Below are 22,959 nucleotides of genomic sequence, written 5' to 3'. Positions count from 1 at the left end.
TCACAGCCAATTCTTATTACTCAGCTAAAATTTATTAGAAAAGAAAAGGGAGAGAGTGTTGGTTAAAAGATCAATATACAGACAGACTTGAATTCAATTCTTGAGGTTCAGATACATGGCAGAGGTGAGCTTGTAGTTGCCAAAAGTCCTTTCAGAAATAGTTCATAGTCCAATGTCCATGTTCTGTTCAGGGTGGCTCCAGTCAATCACTGGGGATCTCAATCCTTGGGGCTTAAGGTTTCCCCCTCTTGAAACCCAAAGCAGATCTGAGATGAAGAAGGATCGTGTCCTAGCGTTCTTATACATTCCCAGCAGCCTTTCGGCCTGAGAAAAAAATAGGTTTCACTCTCCTTCCAAACATCCTGGCAATTAGCACAGGGTAATTTATCCATTAAACAGTTCAGATACAGGTTAACCTTCAAAGAGACACAGAGACAATAATACAATTTCACTCAAGCATCTTTCTAAATGTTAATACTCCTTTTTTGATCTTTGAATTAAAACTATAGCAATAGACAAGACTTGTTTGCTTACATCACAAGCCCTGAGCAAACATCTACCCTTGAGATCTCTAACAATGCAGACTTGCATTTCAAAGATCTGTTCATTTACATATCTTCCTAACCAGTCCTTAAGGTTCACCCATGGGTCAGGTCAGGCTGTGAGTTAATTACATCTTTCTGGCCCTGTCATCTTTCAAGGAGATATTAGATCAGACTCATAACGTTGTTGGGTCTAAACTTTTGGTGAACTTTGGAGCCAAAACACACCCAGACTGGCCGTCTCTGCATAATCCTTTCTGAACCCTTTATCGAACAAAGCACTGACCTGCAAACTACTCATGACACCCCCTTTCTCAAGTAGCCATTAGCCTTTATCTCTATGCATTTACTTGTTAAACTTGCTTTTCCTGTAAAATCTTGATTGATTATGCATGACCATTATCTTTTATTAATCACTTTGTTTACTTCTGTGTATAAATATTGATGCTCACCCCTAATAAAGGGGCCACACTTATTCTAAAGCTTTTGGGTTAGTGTGAGCCCGTTGATCAACGCATTTGTGTCTGGTCTCTGACAGAATTGTGTGCCCATAGCCTCCCGCACGAACTCGGGTGCTGGAGAGGTGAGTAAGGACTTGCTTTATTACCTAACAATTTGGGGGCTCGTCCGGGATACCTTCTGGTGCGGTACCTCTGTCCAGTGGTCAGACCACTCATATATGAATTGGCAAGGCGCCACAGGAGATTTCTCCTAGCCAATTCAATATTGAGGGGTCGTGTATTGGACAGCAGGGTAAACGCCAGTTGGAGGGCTCCTGTCAGACACCATGGGTCAAGGGACTAGCGTGCCTCTTGAGAGTCCGTTGGGGATTGTAAATAAGTTATGGAACGAAGGGAAACTCCCAGTACAGACAGGAATGTCTAGGAAGAAATTGTACACACTATGTGTAAGGAATTGGACTGGGTATACCGCGGTATTGGCCGACTCGGAGATGAGGTGGCCTTCGTATGGCTCTTTCGAACAGGCTGCCTTAAGAGGAGTAAAGAGCCAGATCGAAAAAGACCATCCGGGACAGTTATGTTACTGGTTTTGTTGGGACACAGCAGCAGAGCTGTGGAAATCTTTAAAAATTATGGCAGTCAGGTACTCTCCCGAGAGTGAACCCCCTCCAGGTTATTTCGATGAAGGGTGTAGACCACGGCGTGTTTTGACTCGTCAGCTGGTCCCCTCTGCACCTGCCCCTATTCCTCCGCAGGGGGACTCTCTCCTTGTAGCAGAGGGGAATCTGCAGGATCCCAGATTGGAATTTGTGCAGAAGGATGAGGAGGAAATGGAGGGGCAAACCTCGGGAGGAGTAGTTACTAGGCTTATGTCCAAGCAGGTACGGCAGGGTGCATGCCCCCCCCCCCCCCGAGGAAAGTATAGTTAGAGAGATGCCTTTACAGGTGCATGATCAACCTTATATGGGCAATGATGGACGGTTGCAACATGCTAGTATTGTGGAATATAAAGGATGGCTAGAATGGGATTTGAAAGAGTGGGGACAGTTGTCAGGGTCTTTTGGGGAAAATCCCCGAAAGATCATAGAACTTCTAGAAAGATTGTTTTTAAGTTATAATCCTACTTATACGGATGTGGATCAGTTGTTAAGTAGAGTTTTGACCGGAGAAGAACGTAGTAGATTGTGGATGGCAGAAAGGACATGGGGAGATAGCAATGCAGCTAATTTTACTTGGATGGATAGGCGGGATCTGGCCGCTGGCTGGAGTCCCCTAGACTGGACTCAGCTAAGGCTGGCTCAGCTGCAAACAGACCGAGAGCGATTGTTAGAGAGACTCAAGGAAATGGCTCGCCGCTCGCCTAATCAGGCTAAGTTCATGCAGATTCGGCAGGAATCTGATGAGCCGCCCAGAAAGTTCTGGTCGAGGCTATTGGAGGGGGCCCGAATGTTCACTCAGATGGATCCTGAGAGAGAAGCAGACCACCCTACTCTTATTTCATTTTTTGTGAATCAGTCGGTGCCCCCTGTAGGGGATTACTTCTTAAAGTTTCGCCCTGGTTGGGGAGGTGAGTCAGTCACTTCAGTGTTGGAAGTAGCTGATTTTGCCTGGGAGAAAGAAAGGGAAAGTAGTAAAAAGAAAGAGAAAAAGGAAGAATATAAGCTGATGGCTTTAGCTTTTCACGGTGGTGTTCGAGGCAAAGGCCGTGACCGTGGCAGGGGATTCCAGGGTGCCCGGGGAAGAGGGTCCTGGCGACCCCAGCCATCAGGAAATTGTTTTCAGTGCGGACAGCCTGGTCACTTTAAACGTGAATGCCCCTGGGGACGCCCAGAGGGTCTGGTTGCATCCGCAGATGCTTATACAAGTGAGGAATACACCCCTGCACCACCAGCTCAGCCCATCCCCCAGGCCTGGATCAACTACGGGAAACAGCAGCAGCCGCAGCAAACTCAGCCTCCTCAATGACGGTACCCCGGGGGCGAAGGCAAACAATGTGATGGTCTTATTTCCTTAATGTCTTTAGCCGGCTCCTTTCTCACTTTCTCCCCTCCCAGCAAAGAGCCTCGTTTAACCCTTTCAGTCCAGGGACTGCCTGTCTCTTTCCTCATTGATACTGGGGCTACTTTCTCTCTTTTAAATCATGCCCCCTCTCCCTGGCTATCCTCTGAGGTTAAAACTGCGACTGGGGTGGAGGGCAACCCACAGTCTCTGGGACTCACTTTGCCTTTGAATGTTATTTATGCTGATAAATGTTTTTCTCACCGTTTTCTTTTTTCCCCAGCTTGTCCGATCCCTTTGATGGGCCGGGATTTACTCTGTAAGCTTGAGGCTACTTTAACCTGCACTCCTGAAGGGGTAGGATTATTGATGACAGTGTTAGGAGATTCGGCCCCTACTCAGGGTAATTGGGAAACACCCCTCTCTCTCTCCCCTGACCTCACTGACTTGCCTTCAACCCTCTGGGGAATTTCTGACACTGATGTTGGCTTGCTCCTTTCGGCAGAGCCCGTAAGGATTCAGGTAAAGCCTTCCTTAACCCCCCCGTCAGTCCCTCAATACCCCCTGTCGCTGGAAGCCCGGGAGGGCATCCGCCCCATTATCGAGGGATTCATTGCACAAAAGCTAGTCCGCCCTCAGCGCACTCCCTGTAACACCCCTATACTGCCTGTCAAAAAGCCTCCTAAAAAGGACGGAGACCCTGTTCGTTGGCGCTTTGTACAGGATCTACGAGTTGTTAATCAGTATGTGGTCCCTCTTCATGCAGTAGTTCCTGACCCAGCTACTATCATCAGCCAAATCCCCTGGGATGCTGAGTGGTTCACTGTTATTGACTTAAAATCAGCTTTTTTCAGCATTCCTGTGCACCCAGACTCTCAGTATCTCTTTGGTTTCACCTGGGAGGGACAAAGTTATGTCTGGCAACGACTTCCTCAAGGCTACAGGGACAGCCCCACGATTTTCAGCCAGTGCCTCCGCCACGACTTGGAAGGTTTCACCAGTCCGCAGGGATCCACATTGGTCCTATACGTAGATGACATCCTATTAGGTAATCGCGAAGAAGCTGCCCTCCGCATCGATGGTAAGGCACTTTTATTATACCTACACACCAGAGGCCACAAGGTAGACCCTAAAAAGATTCAGTGGGTCTCATAGAAGGTCCGATATCTGGGCTTCCTGTTAACCCCAGAGGGAAGACAGATGGACCCAGCCCGCATAAAGACTATTCAAAACTGCCCTCTACCGAACACCAAGAAACAACTTCGAGGTTTCTTAGGATTAATTGGCTTCTGTCGCCCCTGGTTGCCGTCCTGCGGGGAGTTAAGCAAACCGCTCCACCGACTCACTGCTAACCTTGCTCCTGACCCTTTGCAGTGGTCCCCGGACACTATTCAAGCCTTTCAGTTACTCAAGGACAGTGTGGCCTCCTCCATGTCTCTCCGCCCCCCCAATTACAGCAAACCCTTTCACCTTTTTGTCCACGAGAGGGGCGGAATTGCTAGTGGTGTCCTTACCCAGCTGAGCGGGCCCCACCATTTCCCGCTTGCTTTTTACTCTCAGCAAATCGACCCTGTCGCTCAGGGAACCCCATCCTGCACCCGGACTCTGGCAGCAGCTGCCTTGCTGATCACAAAGGCAAAGAGCCTAACCCTGGGTCATTTTACCACGGTTTGGACCTCTCATGCCTTGTCAGCCCTTCTGCGTAGGGGCACAACCCAAGTCTTTTTGGCCCATCGTCAGCAACAGCTAGAGGCCGAACTCTTAGAAGACACTAACCTAATTTTTGAAAGGTGTGGACCCCTTAATCCAGCTACCTTGCTTCCTGACCTGCCAGTCCTCCAGGACCAGCACGACTGTGTGGAAGTAGTTTACAGCATCTTACAGATAAGAGACAACCTGTTTGACGTGCCACTGGACAACCCCGATTGCATCCTCTTCTCGGACGGAAGCTCCTTCTATGTTGATGGCAAGCGTTTCACTGGTTATGCTGTCACCTCTGAATGGGACATTCAAGAGGCCGCCTCACTGCCAGGCAACTGGGGAGCCCAAGCCGCTGAACTCTATGCCCTGGCCCGAGCTTGCCAGTTGGCCGCTGGTAAGACCGTTACCATTTTTACTGATAGCAAATATGCTTTTGGAGTTGTGCATTGTCATATCCACCTCTGGAAGTTTCGAGGTTTCCAGACAGCTGCCGGTAAACCCATTCAGCACCTCCCCCTCATCCACAAGCTTTTGGACGCCCTCCAAAAACCCTCCGTCCTGGCTGTAGTTCACTGCCGGGCCCATACTAAAGATAGCAGCCCCGTTACCCGTGGGAATGCCCTGGCTGATGCCTCTGCCAAGAAGGCTGCCACCTTACCTTTAGCCATGCCCACATTGGCTATTGCAACCTTCTCCTTTACTCCACCGCACCCCGTACCAGTACCCGCTGCTGAACTAAAATCATGGGAAAGCCTCGGGGCCACTCTGGTCAAAGGGACCTGGCTTATGCCAGATGGCCGAGCCTGCCTCCCTCGCTCCACGTACCCCGTGGCAGTTCGCTGGCACCATGATAAAGGGGGTCACTACGGCACACACGCCCTCGTGGACACTATCGCTCGCTTTTGGTATGCTCCAGGCATTCAACCCTATTGCCTATCAATAGTGAAAGCATGCAGCACATGTCAGCGTAATGGACCTGCTCCGCCTCTTAACAAAATTAAGGGTGGAAGACCTCCGCCTGCTGCTCCATTTCAACATCTTCAAATTGACTTTGCAGATATGCCAAAGGCTTTTGGGAAAAAGCACCTCCTTGTTTTGGTTTGCCCTCTGACTTCCTGGGTCGAAGCTTTTCCTACTGCTAATTGTACTGCTGCCACAGTGGCGAAGATTCTCCTTAGAGATATTGTACCCCGTTTTGGCATCCCTCTTGTGCTCGACTCAGATCGCGGACCTCACTTTACTGGTCATGTCCTTGGCCGTTTAGAACAAGGACTGGGCATTTCACACTCCTTTCATACACCCTACCACCCCCAGTCTAGCGGGAAAGTTGAGCGTATGAATAGGGAACTTAAGTTTACATTGGCTAAATACTGTCAGGAAACAGGATTAAAGTGGCCTCAGGTACTTCCCTTGGTCCTGTTTCACCTTCGTACTCGCCCAACCCGCGCATTGGGATTATCCCCCTTTGAACTGCTCTATGGACACCCCCCTTTCAAAGGCGGGGCGCTACCACGTGCTGATGTTTCACTATTGGGAGGGGATCATATGACCGCGTGTCAGTTTCTCTCCCTACATGCTCGCCTCCGTACCCTTTGGAAAGCCTCGCAGTTTTCCCAGACCGTGCCGCTGGAGGAACAAATCCACCCGTTCCAACCAGGGGACTTCGTCTGGGCCAAAAAGTTCGTTCGTGACGACACCCTCCAGCCAAGGTTTACTGGACCCCACCAGGTTCTTTTGACAACCCAGACTGCAGTGTTCCTGGAAGGACGCAAATCTTGGATCCACCACTCCCACGTCAAGCCAGCCGTAGTGGACCACAGTGACGGACCAGCAGCTCTTGTCACCACTGAAGACACTGCCTTCGACCAGTGGACCAGCTTACCTCTCTCAGACATTAGACTTAAATTAACTCGAAAAAAATGAGAGGACCCTTTATTCTGACAACTGTATGTTTTTTATGCTTTTTTAGTTTATTTTCTGCTTATGAAGATAATGCTTTTATTAGATATTCCCACGAGGTTAAAACTCGTATTTTAGGAAATAGAAGTGATTGCTGGGTATGTACTCAATTTCCAGTAAATGCAGCACAGGGACTCCCCTTCACACCCATTCCCCTAACCACTGCTAATATGACTTGGATGCCACCGACTAGAATAAAAGATCCAGTCCAACCCAATCTTACATGGGACAAAACAGAAGTGCCAATTAACAAATATCTCAGGGTAACCAATCAAACAGGATCACTGTGTTTTGTTAAAGAAAAAGGGTCAACCTTTGTGGGAACAAGTAAATGCAACATATATTTTAATGGCACTGCCTTTAGTAAAAATCTTGGCTTCAAGCCTTGCGCATCCCACTTATCCCATATGTGGATCCCTCACCCCGATCCAACCTTTTCAACTTTTTCATGGAGGGGCAGGTTTTCAGAGTCAGTTTTTAAAAAGCCCTGCTCAGATCTCGAGGGTGTCCAACTAATTGTTAAAGGATACACAATTGCCTTCTACAACTGCTCAAGCAGTACTACACTGCCCTTTGAGGACAACACTACCAAATTGTGCCTCTGCAGTTCACACAACGACCCCTCTGCGTTACCAGGGGAACAGTGGTACAACGGGTGGTGGGTTACCTCCTACTTTGAGAAATGGAATATCCAAAACGCATTATATGAAACATACTGGGTGTGCGGGCCCAAGGCTTATTATTTTCTCTCCCCTGATTGGGCAGGGTCATGTTATTTGGCATGGCTAGCACCGCCTTCTCAGATCTCCCTCACTCCCCCTCATTTTCCCCACGTTCGTAACATCCGTGAAACTGACAGAAATATTAATCTCCGTGATGGTTTGTCCTGGCAGCGGTGGGCTGGTCACACTAGCTTGAAGGGTGCTATCATCCGTCTACAGGGACTATTAGAATCTTTGACCAATGAAACTGCAACCCTATTTGAGAATCAGGCCGGGGAAATGTCCCAGCTGCGCCAGTTAGCTTTGCAAAACAGAATGGCTTTAGATATGATGTTAGCAGCCCAGGGAGGAACTTGCGCCCTCATAAATGAAGAATGCTGTGTTTTTGTAAATGACACCTACTCTGACACTTTTCAACGTACCAAACACCTAAGGGAAATGGCTAAAAACTACTCCTCTGGCCAGCCACCTTATGATTGGTGGGGAGCCTTATGGAATTGGCTGCCCGGATTTGGGTGGGTTAAAAACCTCTTGGTGGGTGTTGTTGGGGCCATGGTAGTCCTTATAATACTGTGTTGCTGTATTCAGTGTGTCCCCTCCCTCATAAACTCATGTAAGTCAGTTTATTCTTTTCCCACTTCAGCTAAAAACCTTACTCTCTTCGAATTGGCCCAGGCTGAAATTGCCAAGCGGCCCTTGAGATCTTGAAATAGGGTGTAGCTTTTTGATTAATAGTTATCTCAAAGCTACAAATGGAGGAATGTTGGGTCTAAACTTTTGGTGAACTTTGGAGCCAAAACACACCCAGACTGGCCGTCTCTGCATAATCCTTTCTGAACCCTTTTTGAACAAAGCACTGACCTGCAAACTACTCATGACACCCCCTTTCTCAAGTAGCCATTAGCCTTTATCTCTATGCATTTACTTGTTAAACTTGCTTTTCCTGTAAAATCTTGATTGATTATGCATGACCATTATCTTTTATTAATCACTTTGTTTACTTCTGTGTATAAATATTGATGCTCACCCCTAATAAAGGCGCCACACTTATTCTAAAGCTTTTGGGGTAGTGTGAGCCCGTTGATCAACGCATTGGTGTCTGGTCTCTGACAGAATTGTGTGCCCATACCAACTCCGCACGAACTTGGGTGTTGGAGAGGTGAGTGAGGACTTGCTTTATTACCTAACATCACCTAGAGCCTGAGAGCGCGTGGCCCCGGCCAGAGCAAGTGTCCAAGGTGCAGCCTCCTTGCAGCACAGCCAGGGCCTGAGAAGGGGCCTGGGAGTTGTGAGGAACAGACTGAACTGCCCTGACATTCTAGAGAAGCTGGTTGTGATGTCCCCGTGCCACAGAGTGCGGTGATGTGTTTTCCTTTAACCTTTCCTATTTCTTTCTTATTTTTAAACATCGATTGCTGTTGAATTGTACGTGCTTTGAACCGTGTGTAATGATCAGTGGGTCAGGGAAGTGTCCAGTGCAGAGAGAGCACCTCGGAGAGGGGACAGCCTACTCCCTGTGTCACGTTAGTGATGTGAACTGGGACCATATAGAACACGGATGCAACCAAAGTCCTGTAGTGGCACCAAATCTTGTATAAAGGGGGTCTAATGAGATGTCTAAGACCAGGTTATGGGTTGCTGGTGATGATTATGCTGTCTGTATGTCTGTATCAGTTTTGTAGTTGAAGTTATGAATATTGGCTCTATTCTGTCTGTATTTCAAACTTATGCTGTGCTTCTGGGTGACATCCTAGACAAGTTGGTGTTAGTTCTGCCTAACCTGCTTTATGGCCCATTAAGGACCATCAGCTACACAACTGACCCATTGAGAGAAGGCAGATATGCCTTGTAACTCAGCAAAGTATGCAGGGACTTGCCCATGTGACTCCAAACTCCATTTTGCTGTAATTTTCCACAGTAAGAACAAAGAAGTGTTCTTACACGTGGAAAAGCCTATAAAAGGCAGATGCCTCATCTCCATCTTGTCTTCAATCCTGCTTCCTACCTCTGGACGGACTTTGCTACAAATTGAAGCTCTGAACAAAGGACTGACTGTATTCAGCTGTGGCTGTATTCCAGAGACTTGATTTGAACCTGCAGTTTATTCCATCACTGCTACAAGCCTGAACCAAGACTTTGCCATTACTGTATGTAATTGACTCCATTTAACCGATTCTAGCTCTCATCTATATTTTTTCCCTTTATGAATAAACCTTTAGATTCTAAAGGACTGGCAACAGCGTGATTTGTGGGTAGGATCTGATTTGTATATTGACGCAGGTTTGGGGCTTGGTCCTTGGGGACTGGGAGAAGCTTTTTCCTTTATTGGGGTGTTGGTTTTCGTAACCACTTGTCCCCATAACGTGTGGCACTGGTGGTGATACTGGGAAACTGGAGTGTCTAAGGGAATTGCTTGTGTGATTTATGGTTAGCCAGTGGGGTGAAACTAACGTCCCCTTTGTCCAGCTGGTTTGGTTTGCCTTAGAGGTGGAAAAAGCCCAGCCTTGGGCTGTAACAGCCCTGTTTTAAACAGTTTGTCCTGAATCGGCACTCTCATTTGGGTCCCGCCAGAACCAGCATCCTTACAACAGGTCACAAACAATTCAGAAAAATTCATGGAAGCGTGTGACCTGCCCTGACTTTTACTGTAAATCTTGTGACAAAATGTGAGGCGTGTGCAGCTGTGGGGCTGGTTCTGGGGCCCCCACCACTGTTGGGTGCATGGAGGTCCAAGGTCTCCCTCCACCCATGTCTGGCAGATCCCTCTTGCCACTCTGCCCCCACCCCCACCCCCAGTGTCAAGGGGCTCTCCAGTCTGACTCACCAAGTCCCCCTCCCCCAGCCTTTGTTTTAACCAAAACTTACCAGAAGAAATTCTAGTTATGAAGTGGGTTACTAGCAGAATGATTGGGGCACGAAAGTGGGTTCTGTGCTGGAACTGCTGAATCGGGGGGCATATGAGGGTTGCCCTGGGGAGCCTGAGTGCAGGGTAGCTCCACTGGGAGGGAAGTGACAGAAGGGAAAAGTAGAACTCCAAGAGCACAAGTGACACAAGCAGCACATTAATAGAATTAATCAACCCTCCCCCCCACCCAGACAAGTAACCCCAATAATGGGCAAAGCTGGTAACAGTACCCAGATACTAAGGGTCTTCCTGGCTACCTGCATGAATAATCAAGAAATTTTACCAAACTTGTGTAGTCATTTTTGAAATGGTTTGCATGCCTGTAATGAGGGTGATTCCTGTATTGGTTTGTCTCTATGGCCCTGTTTCTCAATTGTTTATGGTCTCTGTCTGGTTCTTTGATTTTTGTTTTTTTTCCTGCTGTATATTTAAGTTTGCTGGGTGTAAACCAATTAATGTGGTGGGATGTGATTGGTTAGATAATCTAGTTACAGTATATTAGGACTGGCTATTTAAATGTCATGCAAGGATTGGTTACAGGCACACCTGAGACAGAGACAATACTGATCTGTGTATGTTACAGGGGTTTCTTTATTTCAGATTCTTTAGAATTGCAGAAAACTATTTTTTCCCCAAAAAGTTGCATCAAGCAAGAAATTACCTGTTATACACACCCCATTATGGCAGGTAAGTAGACTGTTTCAATGTGCATTCATTCCTTTGCTTTCTGAACCTATTATTTTCAAGCCCCTCTGCTGGTAATTTCTCTTTTTTATTCACATTTTTGTGCTGTTACTTGTCCTGTCCTGAGTTACAAGGACTATACATGGTTACAATCTTGTAGGTGATCTCATTACCTCAAATAATATTCCATCAGCACCGATTGAATCCAGCCTTCTTTCGTAAGCCACAACTGCTTCACAATTATGTACGGATCTGCAGTTTATTTACGTCTGTGTTGTGACTGGCCTCTGAATGATGCCTTGTTCATTTTGGTTTACCCTGCTTATATGCCCGCAATGTACATCTCGTACCTTTGAATCTTCTATGGATTGACACTGCCTGTTTTTGCTTATGTAACTTTTCTGTTGTGAACAATTCTCAGGGAAATCGTTTGAGGAAAAAATTGCAAATGTTTTGGCATACCTGAGGAGTACCACATATCCTGAGGGAATGAATACGGCAGACAGACTGAACCTGCAGCAATTTGCTATCAATTTTTCTTTGGAAGGCAAGGAATGCTTTTTTCCCTATATAATACTGACACATGGCACTGGAAACTTCAGCCTATAAATGATGGTCCTGATGTCCCAACACTGGGATTAGTTGGAGTGTTAATTTTACCTTCAATGGGATTGCAATCATTAGCTTTATTCAAATTTCCCAGAAAATTTCCTTTGCTATCTATGCAACAAATATATTGGGCAATTAAATGAGACAGTCTAATTGTTACCAAAAAAGCCTATGACTTAGTTTCATTTCTTAAGTAGGTGATCCAGTGTGCTGCAAGCACCAACAACCACTATATGTTCACTGAGCAAGGATTTCTAATTTGAAAAAAAAAACAAAAAAAACAGCTAGTCCTAACCATACTCTGAAATTCCCCCCTCGTACTCAAGCCATTATGAACCATACTGTATGGAGATGTCTTTGATCTGCATATGCCTTTTAATTAACGAATAGCTTTGCAAATAACCGGTCATAGCTTAAATGCACCACTTGATTTCATTATCATGTCTCCCTCATCTGTAGATTAGCTACTGTGACTACTAGGCCCAGGCCTTGGGGGGGAGGGGAAGGAGCTTCCACCCAGTGAGTGGGCCACTGGAAGCCTTCCCACATTGCCCCCAGTCCAGCACTGGAAGAAGCCGGAGGGCAGCAGGGGGAGCCCCTATGCCCGACCCCATCTCCAGCAGATGTGCCAGGTGGGGCAGGAGAAGTTCCAACACCTTGCTCCTGGTCCTCTAAAGAAGCCGCCAAACCCCTACCACAGCCCTGAAACTGGAGGTGCTCTCACTCCCTGCTACAGCCCTGGGGCTGTGAAACAGGGACAGAGATTTTCCAGTCCTGGGGCTGTGTGGGAGAGGGAGGTGGGTGGGAAAGGAGGAAAGGAGTTGTGGGGCAGGCAGAATGGCGGGGAGCCTAGGTGGAACATGGCTGGGATCCCAGGGAACAGGCTGAAAGGGGTAAGACCATGGATGGTGCAGCAGGCGGACAGGGTGGGTAGGGGCACAACAATTGCTCTGGCCCATGGCCCTGAGAAACCTTAATCATCCTCTATGCTCCATGTTCTATGGTCAGCAGAGGGGACATTGTTCCATTCTGCAAAAGGAAGAAAGGCTGTCGTTGTGCATACCATGAAAGAAGCCCTGCAACTCTTCGAAAGGTATCATGACAGTCCATTGGGTGGACATCTAGAAATATTCAGAACGAGCAATATGCTGACATCAAAATACTATTGGCCAGGGATGACAAAAGACATCGCCGACTGGGTAAGTAAAGTAATGAAACTAAATCCTTCAACATTTATAAAAGAAATATAAAAATATACTTGGTGTACAAATGTGCACTGTCTGTCCCTTGCAATATGATTTCCATACCGAAATGTTCATGTGGTCATATTATTCCATCCAAACTAGGTTGCACGATGTCCAACGTGCCAGAAACAGGGAAAGGCATTTAATCGGGATCCCACCTTGAGAAGCGTAAAGGTGAAGGTTGGAATGAGACAATTATTTATCATTTGTGGCACAGCTCTGCCCTTATCTCTGTGGGTCCCACAGTTCCTAGTGGATTTCACTAGCCTCAGAGGCTCCCTGTGACCCTCCACGTAGCCCTTCTCTCTAGAGACAAGGGTCACAGCCTACTGAGCCATTTTCCTCATAAGCCAGCAAGGGAGGCGAGGAGAAGCCACCCTCCCTCACACAGTCTCTGTCGTCTCCCAGTCTCAGTGATTAATCACCAAGGGGAGTGGGGAGCCCGGGCCCACCCTCTACTCCAGGCTCCAGCCCAGGGACCCTAATAGTAGCAGCTATGGTAGCTGACTTTTTGGAAATAGGACATGTACAGTTTCCTGGGCCACTTCCCCACAGCAGCCCCCACTCAATATCTCCTTCACTGATACCTCACAGCCTCCTTCCTTGCACCTGATCTGGTTTGTACTGCTTCGTTCCTCCCACAGCTCCTGACACACACGCCCAGCTGACTAACTGGGAGGCTTTTAACTAGTTCCAGCCAGCCCCTGATTGACTTCAGGTGTCCCAATCAACCTAGCATCCTCCCTGCCTTCCGGAAAGCTCTTGGTTGGCCCCAGGTGTCTTAATTGACCTGGAGCAGCTGCCATTTACTTATGCATACAAGTGGCACAGCAGTGTAGTACAGCAATGAGCAGTACTGCTCCTTTGCACCATCCTGGGATATTTCTTCAGCTTTACTCCTGTATTGTTTTCCTAACCCATCCCCGTACTTCTGTGTGTTTTTCCTTTCTTTCTTTTTCTCCTGTTTTTGAAAGTGGGCTTTACATTCCAGTTCTGGCTCTTTGTAACCATATGACACTGTGTGCTCTGCCTATGAGAGATGGGTTTATTGAGAACATTTAGTAAGAAAAATGTGAAGCGTGATTGTAACTGGTACCCTTGCATATAGGTCACTCGGGTCTGGGAATTGGTGGGAATGGATTTAATAGGCCATTATCAGTAACAAAGGATGGATACCAGTATATACTGACAGCCATAGATTATCTTTCAAGATGAGTGGAAGCCTTTCCACTTAGAAGTAACTCAGCATCTGAGGTCTCAGACAGCATGTCCAAAATGGTTCTTCGACATGGATGCCCACAGCGGATACTGACAGATCTTGGTCCTGAATTCACTAATAAGGTAATATTTTTTTTCCAGATTACAGCTCTACCCGATATAACACTGTCCTCAGGAGCCAAAAAGTCTTACCGTGTTATAGGTGAAACCGCGTTATATCAGACTTGCTTTGCTCCACCGGAGTGTGCAGCCCTGCCCCCCTGGAGCGCTGCTTTACCGCATTATATCCGAATTTGTATTATATCGGGTGGTGTTAAATCAGGATAGAGGTGTATTTTATTCAACCTCACCCTCAGGTCACAGATAGCTGACAGTGAACATGGTTTTCATGTCCCTTGTGATTTCTTTATTAAAGGCACATTGTTCTCAAACAGTTGTCAAGAACAGTCAACCGTACTGCTTTTGATAAACTGCTGTTAGTCTCTGTCACGGTTGCTATAAAAAATTTTGGGAGTGTCTTCATTTCTATCAAACAAAACCCACAACAACTTGCTTCCAATAGTAATATTAAAAGATGGGCTATTCCTGTTGCTAATTGCACATACACTAATGGCAAATAGGCAAAGGAACATTCCTTAAGACAAGTCTGTATGTAAGTTTATGATGTAACTTATTTTCTTCCAGTTTAACCAGTATATTTGCCAAAGATTGGGAATAGAACATAGCTTCACCAGCCCGTACCATCCACAAACCTACAGCTTGGTTGAAAACGCTTATAAATCCATCAGAAGGTAAGTGAATGGGTGTCAGTATTTCAGTAATAAAGGCAAGTAGAGTGTTTTATGCCAGAAGATGCAACTCACTAAAAAATCTTCAAAATCAATGTGTTCCATTGAAAGTTTTTTTGATTATGTATAATCTGTTTCAGTCAAAAATATACATGTGCCTTTTTTTTTCCCAACAAACCAATCAATGAGCATTTCTTACAGAGCATTGCAGAAGATGGCTGATGACAATGGCCATTGGGAGGAATTTCTTGAGCCTGTTTTGTTTTCTTTGCGAATTAAAGTACACGCAACAACAAAAATTTCACCCTTTCGACTAAGGTTTTGTGCTGACCCAGTGTTTCCAGAAGTCTCCGAGAATTACACAGTAAGTGTATGTAATTACCAGCACCGTTCATGTACACGTGGCATTCAGTGTGTCTCCATTATACAAATACAACCCCTTCTCCATTTGTTTACAAAGATCCCAGATCTGAATACTCTGAAGGAAGATTTCTGCAGAGTACGGCATAGATATGAAATCGAGACATGATGCTGACATTGCACTGGCTCTTAAGTAACATTCCTAAAGCACGAGAGAAACAACAAAGACATTCTGCTAAAAGACTTCTAAATATGGGGAAATAACCTTTGATGTTGAGGACTGTGTTCTGTTACTGAATACTAGAAAGAGAACAAGAAAAGGAGGGGTACTGGGACCTACCGATCGGGGACCATACAAAATTACGACTGTTGAGGGTAAGAGAGTGAAATTACAAACCAGGGCAGGAAAACCGTTAGGAACCAAGTACAGCATCACATTTAAAACCATTTAAAGAGCCAGCAACATTAGCTGCTGAAAGCACAGCAGAGGAAAACATCGGAACTGAAATGGCAGTTGGTGACACTGAACCAGAAACCCCCCCTGAAGAGATTCAAAAAATGGTTGGGGCTGTATCTCACAAGTCTCGTGAGAGCACAGTGAAAAACACAGAGGTCGCAGCAATGGAAGAGGATGTTTCAAGCAACGATACAATTGCTGCTGATGATGACAATGTTGATGACATGCTTATGGAGGACGGGGAAGACAGACAATGGTTTCTGGAAGCTAATTGGTTAACACACCTTTCTTAAACCGGTTTTGAACATGTTCAAGTAGGTTTTTCATGTACAAAGTGGCAGCAGTCACAGTAGTAAAACAGAGGAAAAGGAGGCTGTATTACCATGCATGTGATATGTGTTACATTTTTTTCTAGTCACATTTGTAATGACTGGCAAACACACAGAAACTGGAGGCCAAAGTGAGAGATATCAGGTTGTGTGGCTCTTCATTTCATTGCCTGAAACCAAGAAGCTGGATAAGTGAGGAGATACACTTAAGTACCACTAAATGTGTATGGTAACAGAACTGATTCATCAAATATTATTTAAATTGTTCCCTTTCTTTCATCATGTGTTGTAGATTATTGAGGTATATTGGAGCCATGTGGTCGAGAAAGCAGGTGGAAAGGTAGGGCACTTACTGTGATGGTACATAAAAGTATAAATTATATCCATAAGTAAACAATCACATGAATGTGGTCCAACATACTTGAGTCCAAATACTCTTGAAATATCAATATAAACCTGACACTGCAACATTTCAGTGTATTTACTGCTGCAAAACATGTACTGAAATGTATTTGGAGGTGCATATCTGACATACAATCCTTGGTACGTTGAGGGCCACATCAGTTTTGCTCTACATTTCAGTGGGTCCATTAGTTAAACACAAGTCCGTGAGCAGCTTCGTCAGTTTTTGCATTAAGTAAGACAGAGCAGATTGATTACAAATCTTTTTGTTTTTACATGAATCTCTTACGTATCTTACTTGTAACACTAAGGATCCCTTGCATGGCTGTCTATATGAACTTCATTAGCGTCTTCATTATGTCCTCCCTGAAGCAACTACACACCACACAACAACAACACTAACCCAGGAACCTATCCCTGCAACCTATCGGAGAACAGTCGGAGAACACTTCAACCTCCCTAGACACTCAATAACAGACTTAAAAGTGGCAGTTCTTCAACAGCAAAAGTTCAAAAACAGACTCCCGACGAGAAACTGCAGAACTGGAACTGAATTGCAAACTGGACACCATCAGATTAGGCCTGAATAAAGACTGGGACTGGATGGGTCACTACAAAAGCTAAAAACAAATTTCCCCATATTATTCTCCATAGTGTTACTCAGACCTTCTTGTCAACTGTTTGAAATAGGCCACCCTAATTACCACTACAAAAGTGATTTTTTCCCTTCTATTGATGATTGCCCTCTTCCACTTTAATAGAATTGTCTCATTAGAACTGACACCCTCCTACCCCCCACCCATACACGTGGTAAGGCAACTCCCATCTTTTCATGTACTGTGCATATATTTCTGCCTTCTGTATTTTCCTCTCCATGCATCTGATGCAGTGGAGTTTAGCCCACGAAAGATTATGCCCAAATAAATTTGTTGGTGTCTAAGGTGACATAAGTACTCCTCATTTTTGCTGATACAAACTAGCCCGGCTACCACTCTGAAACCTGTCATTATGTTCTTTATGTGCCAGAATGATTGATTAATGCATTAATAACTTGGTTGACTGTCAATAGGTAGCAGTAGTTTCCACGGCCATTTTCTCAGGCAGAGCAACACAAATGAAAGTGAAGGGAAACGCTAACAAGCTTTTATACACAGCATGAGCAAAGCACATTTTCATTCAGTCAGTTAAGCACAACGTGAAACAGCAAATACAATGCTACGTTTGCTGTGGAATGAGTACTGTAACAGTAATTGGGAAATACCATATAATGTACACTTCATGGTTTGCTTCACTGGAAACTATAATTGTGTTTCTAATTTTTTTAAACTGAATAGCGAATGGATTTCTTCAATATGATATAGTAGTGCTTCCTTACCACACACCAGCTCGTTGGGTTCCTGCGGTAAGATGTTTTCTATTGTACTTCTGGATTGTGGTCACTAAATGTGGGATTATAGAAGAGATTTGTAACACAGCTGGGTCGCAGTGGTATAATTTCCTCTGCGTTGTGGGTTTTCAGTGAGTTCGGTGCGTGCAAAGGAAAGTGGAATGTGAATGTAACTCTTGACATTCCAATAACGGAGCTTTGAAGAATAAAGTGCTACTGCAAAGCCTGTGAAATTCTGTTAATGTCACTTGGAAGAATACAGTCTGTAATGATTTGATCAATGAATGCACAATGTGCTTTTCTCCTGTGTGTAAGACATTACAAATGAGAATATGTTAATGGATTGTTTTTTGAGAAATCGTTATAATATAGTTGAATCATCACATTACCAATATAACTTGTACATATATTTACATTTACATTTACATTTAGCATTGATGCAAACAAAAGCATTGTTAATAATTAACCCCTTGTGTGATGAGATGAAAGAACGTGTCTGAGGAACTGGAGGTGATTTTTAAGATACACCTCTACCCCGATCTAACGCTGTCCGTGGGAGCCAAAAAATCTCACCGCGTTATAGGTGAAACTGCGTTATATCGAACTTGCTTTGATCCACTGAAGCGCGCAGCCCCCTCTCCCTGCCCCCGGAGTGCTGCTTTACCACCTTATAGCCGAATTTGTGTTATATCGGGTCGTGTTATATCGGGATAGAGGTGTACTTACTTTTACAGCATACCTGAACTGTTAATGTGAAAATATTTTCAAGGAATGTAATAATAGTGAGACTGATATCTTCCTGTTAGCCACAAAGAAAAATTGAAGCATCCTGTACTTGTACTGAACGTGCTTCCTAATGGACTTTGAGTGAACGTGTGTGATTTGAGACTGGGTAACAACTTCATAGAATGTGGACACAAAACAGTAGCATGTCGCATGAGTGCGAAGGTGTTATCAACATGGGGCACAGCAAAGCAGGTAATACATTGTGTATGAGTGAGACGATAATATGAAAGCGTGTGTGTGTGTGTGTGTGTGTGTATAAATGAGCAATAATTCATGGCAATAATTAAGTAAATAGAGATAGAAAGGGTTTGTATCTCTGTACAGAAACTGTAAAAAACAGAAAAAAAGGAAAGAAAAGCAAAGCTCGTTTATACAGTCCACTAATGTACTCTCTAAAAATTTCAGATACTTCATCAAACGATTAACTAGCAACTCCCCATCTGCTTGGAAGAGTAAAACTGTTCAGCATAACAGACAACGTGCTGGCCACAACAGCAGAGCACTCATCTTAAAGGTCTTGAATACCAAATTGCCATTATCATTTGTTGTTTATGTGTAATGATCAGGGGTGAAAGTAAATGCCGAAGATGCCCGGTGTGCACTGTGCCAGCGCCCTTGCCAATGGGTGTGGGGTGGGCTCATGGCCCCCAGAAGGGGTGGGGTCTCCAGTGGAAGGTGCGGGGCTGGGGGGCAGCTGCCCTTCCCCCCCCGCACGCACTGTTGGTGGCCCTGCCAGTATCATCCAGCAGCGCTGCCAGACCGTATGGCAGGGCCGCAGATGTGGGGGGAGGTAAAGGGGACAGCGACGTGAAAGCACAAAGCCCCGCCACAGCAGCACGGTAACGTGAGCCGTGTACAGGCCAGTACCGGTGGCTGGTTCTTACCAGCATGCTGGCCCGGCCCACTTTCACCTCTGCTAATTATGATATTTTTTTCTAACTAGAAGTGGTGGTAGTTTGCAGAAATGTGTTTGCAGCAGAAAGACATTGGTTCAGCAGAAACAACACAAGAGGCTAATTCTGAGTTTAGAAGACAAATAGCAATTGTTCTAATGAAGGAGTCCGATAATAACTTTCTCCCATGTACTGTGGACTGATTAGGCACATATGAAGATACCCAGAAGAGGGAATTATGTCACATAACAGACAGTTCTCTTAATACCTCTAAAGTGGGGTATCTCACGGGTCTGGTTCTGTAATGCTGACTATGCATCAATAATATCTTTAAGTACCAAAAAATTAGAATGGGGTGAATGGTTGCTATTGATAGACCAGTTAAATAAAATTGGATATTTTTATATCCAGCTTTTAGTAAAGTAAAACTTTGAGAAAATATGACTCACAAAAAAAGACAAAAATAGGTTCAAACCAGTGACTGGATTAAAATATTGGCAGTAATTAATAACTCAGGATTTGCATTTAGAGTGTTGGTTGCAACATAACCAGCATTTCATTGCGCCATATTGATTTTTCAGAAAGCGTTGAGGACTACTGCATATACTGCAACCTTGTCAGCTGTGAAAAGGAAAGTGAGGGTTGCACAATGGTGAGAAACATAGAACTGTATCAGAGACACACACCCTATCCTGCCTAAGGATCAGGATTCTTGTGAAAATGCCACAACAGTAAACATTTCCATTGTGGTGGTAGGCCAGAGGTGAGCAAACTGCAGCCCGCGGGCCACATCTGGCCTCAGGACCATCCTGCTCGGCCCTTGAGCCCCTGGCCATGGAGGCTACCCCCAGCCCCTCCCCTGCTGTCCTCCCCTCCCCCGGAGCCTCAAGTCGCCGTGCCGCCAGCGCTCTGGGTGGCAGGACTGTGCAGCAGCGTGGCTGGCTCCAGCCATGCAGTGCTGCTGCCAGTCCTGGTGCTCTGAGCGGCATGGAAAGGGGGCAGGGAGTGGGGGGGGGTTCGGGAACGGGGTCCCAGTGGGCAGACAGGGAGCAGGGCATGGTTGGATAAGGGGTGGGAATCCCAGGGGGGCCTTTCAGGGGGGCAGGGGTGTGGATAGGGTCAGGGCAGTCAGGGAACAGGGGCGGTTGGATAAGGGGTGGGGTCCCAGGGGAAGGTTTGGGTCAGGGTGTCCCGGGAGGGGGCAGTCAGGGGACAAGGAGTGGAGGGGGGGTTGAATGGATTGGGGGTTCTGAGGGGGCAGTCAGGGGCTGGGAAGTGGGAGGGGGTGCATAGAGGGCCAGGCTGTTTGGGGAGGCACAGCCTTCCCTTCCCAGCCCTCCATACAGTTGTGCAACCCTGATGTGGTACATCCAAAATTCCTGCTGAATGACCCGCCCTGGGAGTGAGTTACCAGTGACCCAGGGCTGGGGTGGAAGGAGAGTGCAGGGGGTGGGGGGGGAGGTGCGGGGAAGAGCCCAGGGCTGCAGCAGCAGGAGGTGGAGGGGCAATGGTGGGGGGGAGGGGGAGCACAGAGTTGGGGTGGCAGGGAGTGTGGGTGGGTGGGGGGAGAGCCCAGGGCTGGAGCAGCAGGAGGGGGGTGGGGGGGAGAGGGAGCCCAGAGTTGGGGCGGCAGGGAGTGTTGGCTGACGGGGGGGAGATCCCAGGGCTGGGGCAGTAGGGGAGTGCAGCGAGGAGCCAAGGGCTGGGAGGGGGGGCAGCCAAAACTTTTTTTTTGCATGGGGTCACAAAAAGCCTAGAGCCAGCCCTGGTGTGTGGGCTGATCACAGGAAGACTATGAGCTGTCAACGTGATGTGCCTGTGAAAATGGCATATGATCCTAGGATGTATCAGGCGAGGCATTTCCCATAGAGAACTAAGTATGAACGTCAATGTACCAGGCACTGGTAAGACCTCATCGGGAATAAAGTGTGCAACTCGGGATGTCCATGTTCCAGAAAGATGCAGTCCAACCGGTGAACCAGGAACCGGTGCGGAGAAGAGCTAAAAGGATGATCAGGGGAATGGAGGGCCCATCTTGAGAGGAGACTGGAAGAGCTTGTGGTGGGCAGAGCTCGGTAGCCCTGGGGCTCACTTCCAGTTTGTCTTACGTTCCTAAAGCTCACACTTCAATCGCTCATCTGCAGGGTTGAGGAAGGGAGTCCTCCTCTCCCCCACTGGGATGTATTCTGGAGCTTTGTTTCTGGTCTCTTTCCTCTGAAGTACAGTGAAAACCCACTAAATGCAACCTTTGGGGTTCCAAAAATTCCCTCATGCTAAATATGGGGGTCACGGTCTGGAAGGGTTTCAAATCAGTCAGGTTTTCAGTGGTCTCCAAAGCGGTGCAATGAGGTGCCCCTGGTGCCTAGTGCCCAGCAGGGGAGAGCAGCCACAGTCCCCCCGCCTGCCAGGGACAGAGAACTCCGGGGATGCAGGTGCCGGTGCTCTCTGTCTCTGGCAGGCGCGGGGCCGCGGCTTCTCTCCCGCTTCAAGAGAAGCCGCAGCCCTGTGCCTGCCAGGGACAGAGAGCACCAGCGCCTGCAGCCTCAGAATTCTCTGTCCCCAGCAGGTGCAGGGCTGCAGCTTCTCTCCCCTGCTATGGTGTCGGGGACCATTGGTACAGTACCATGCTGTATTATACTGTACCTTAAAGGGGAGCCAACCTGTGATCACGTTATATGAGATTTTACGTTATGGCAGGGCACGTTATGGCAGTGTTTGACTGTATCAGGAATGGTCACAGCTGGAGATGGGATATTGGACAGGGTGGGCCACTGAATTTACTGCCGTATGCGGGATCAGGAAGGAATTTCCCCCCAGGTCAGATTAGCAGTAACTTGAGGGGTTTGTCATCTTCAGCATCATGGAGTGTGAGGCACTTGCTGGGATTCTCTGGCTCTTTCTCACTTAATCAAGACTCTGCCACTGCAGGGACCTTGGGCATTGGTTCACGTGGGTCCCGCTTATTCTCTGCCTATGGCACATCATCGTTTAGTCTCCCGTGGACTGTAATACTTTGGTTTAAATTGGGTTGTTGGGGTTGATGTGCAAGTGCTGGGTGGTGTTGGTGGCCTTGATATACAGCAGGTCACGCTCAATTAGTGGGTCTCAGCCAGGGGTATGTACAGCCCTGGGGGTACTCTGGGGTCTTCCAGGGGGTACATCAACACATCTAGATATTTGCCTAGTTTTACAACAGGCTACATACGAAGCGCTACATAAAAAGTACAAACAAAAATTGTCTAGACAATGACTTGTTTAGACTGCTCTACAGCCTGCACACTGAAACGTTAAGTGCAGTCTTTATATTCCAATTGATTTATTTTATAAGTATGTGGAAAAAATGAGAAATCCTGTGACTGATCAGTACTAGTGCGCTGGGACACTTTGGGATTTTTGTCCGGTTTTTTTTAAGCAAGTCGTTTTAAAGCGAGGTGAAACTTGGGATACGCAAGACAATTCAGACTCCTTTTTGACCCGGTGCTTCTCTCTTGCTGTCAGCACAGCCTTGGGCCCA

The sequence above is a fragment of the Gopherus evgoodei genome, chromosome 1, assembly GCF_007399415.2.
Source record: "Gopherus evgoodei ecotype Sinaloan lineage chromosome 1, rGopEvg1_v1.p, whole genome shotgun sequence".
Lineage (NCBI taxonomy): Eukaryota > Metazoa > Chordata > Testudines > Testudinidae > Gopherus > Gopherus evgoodei.
This window is presented reverse-complemented; position numbering follows the sequence as displayed.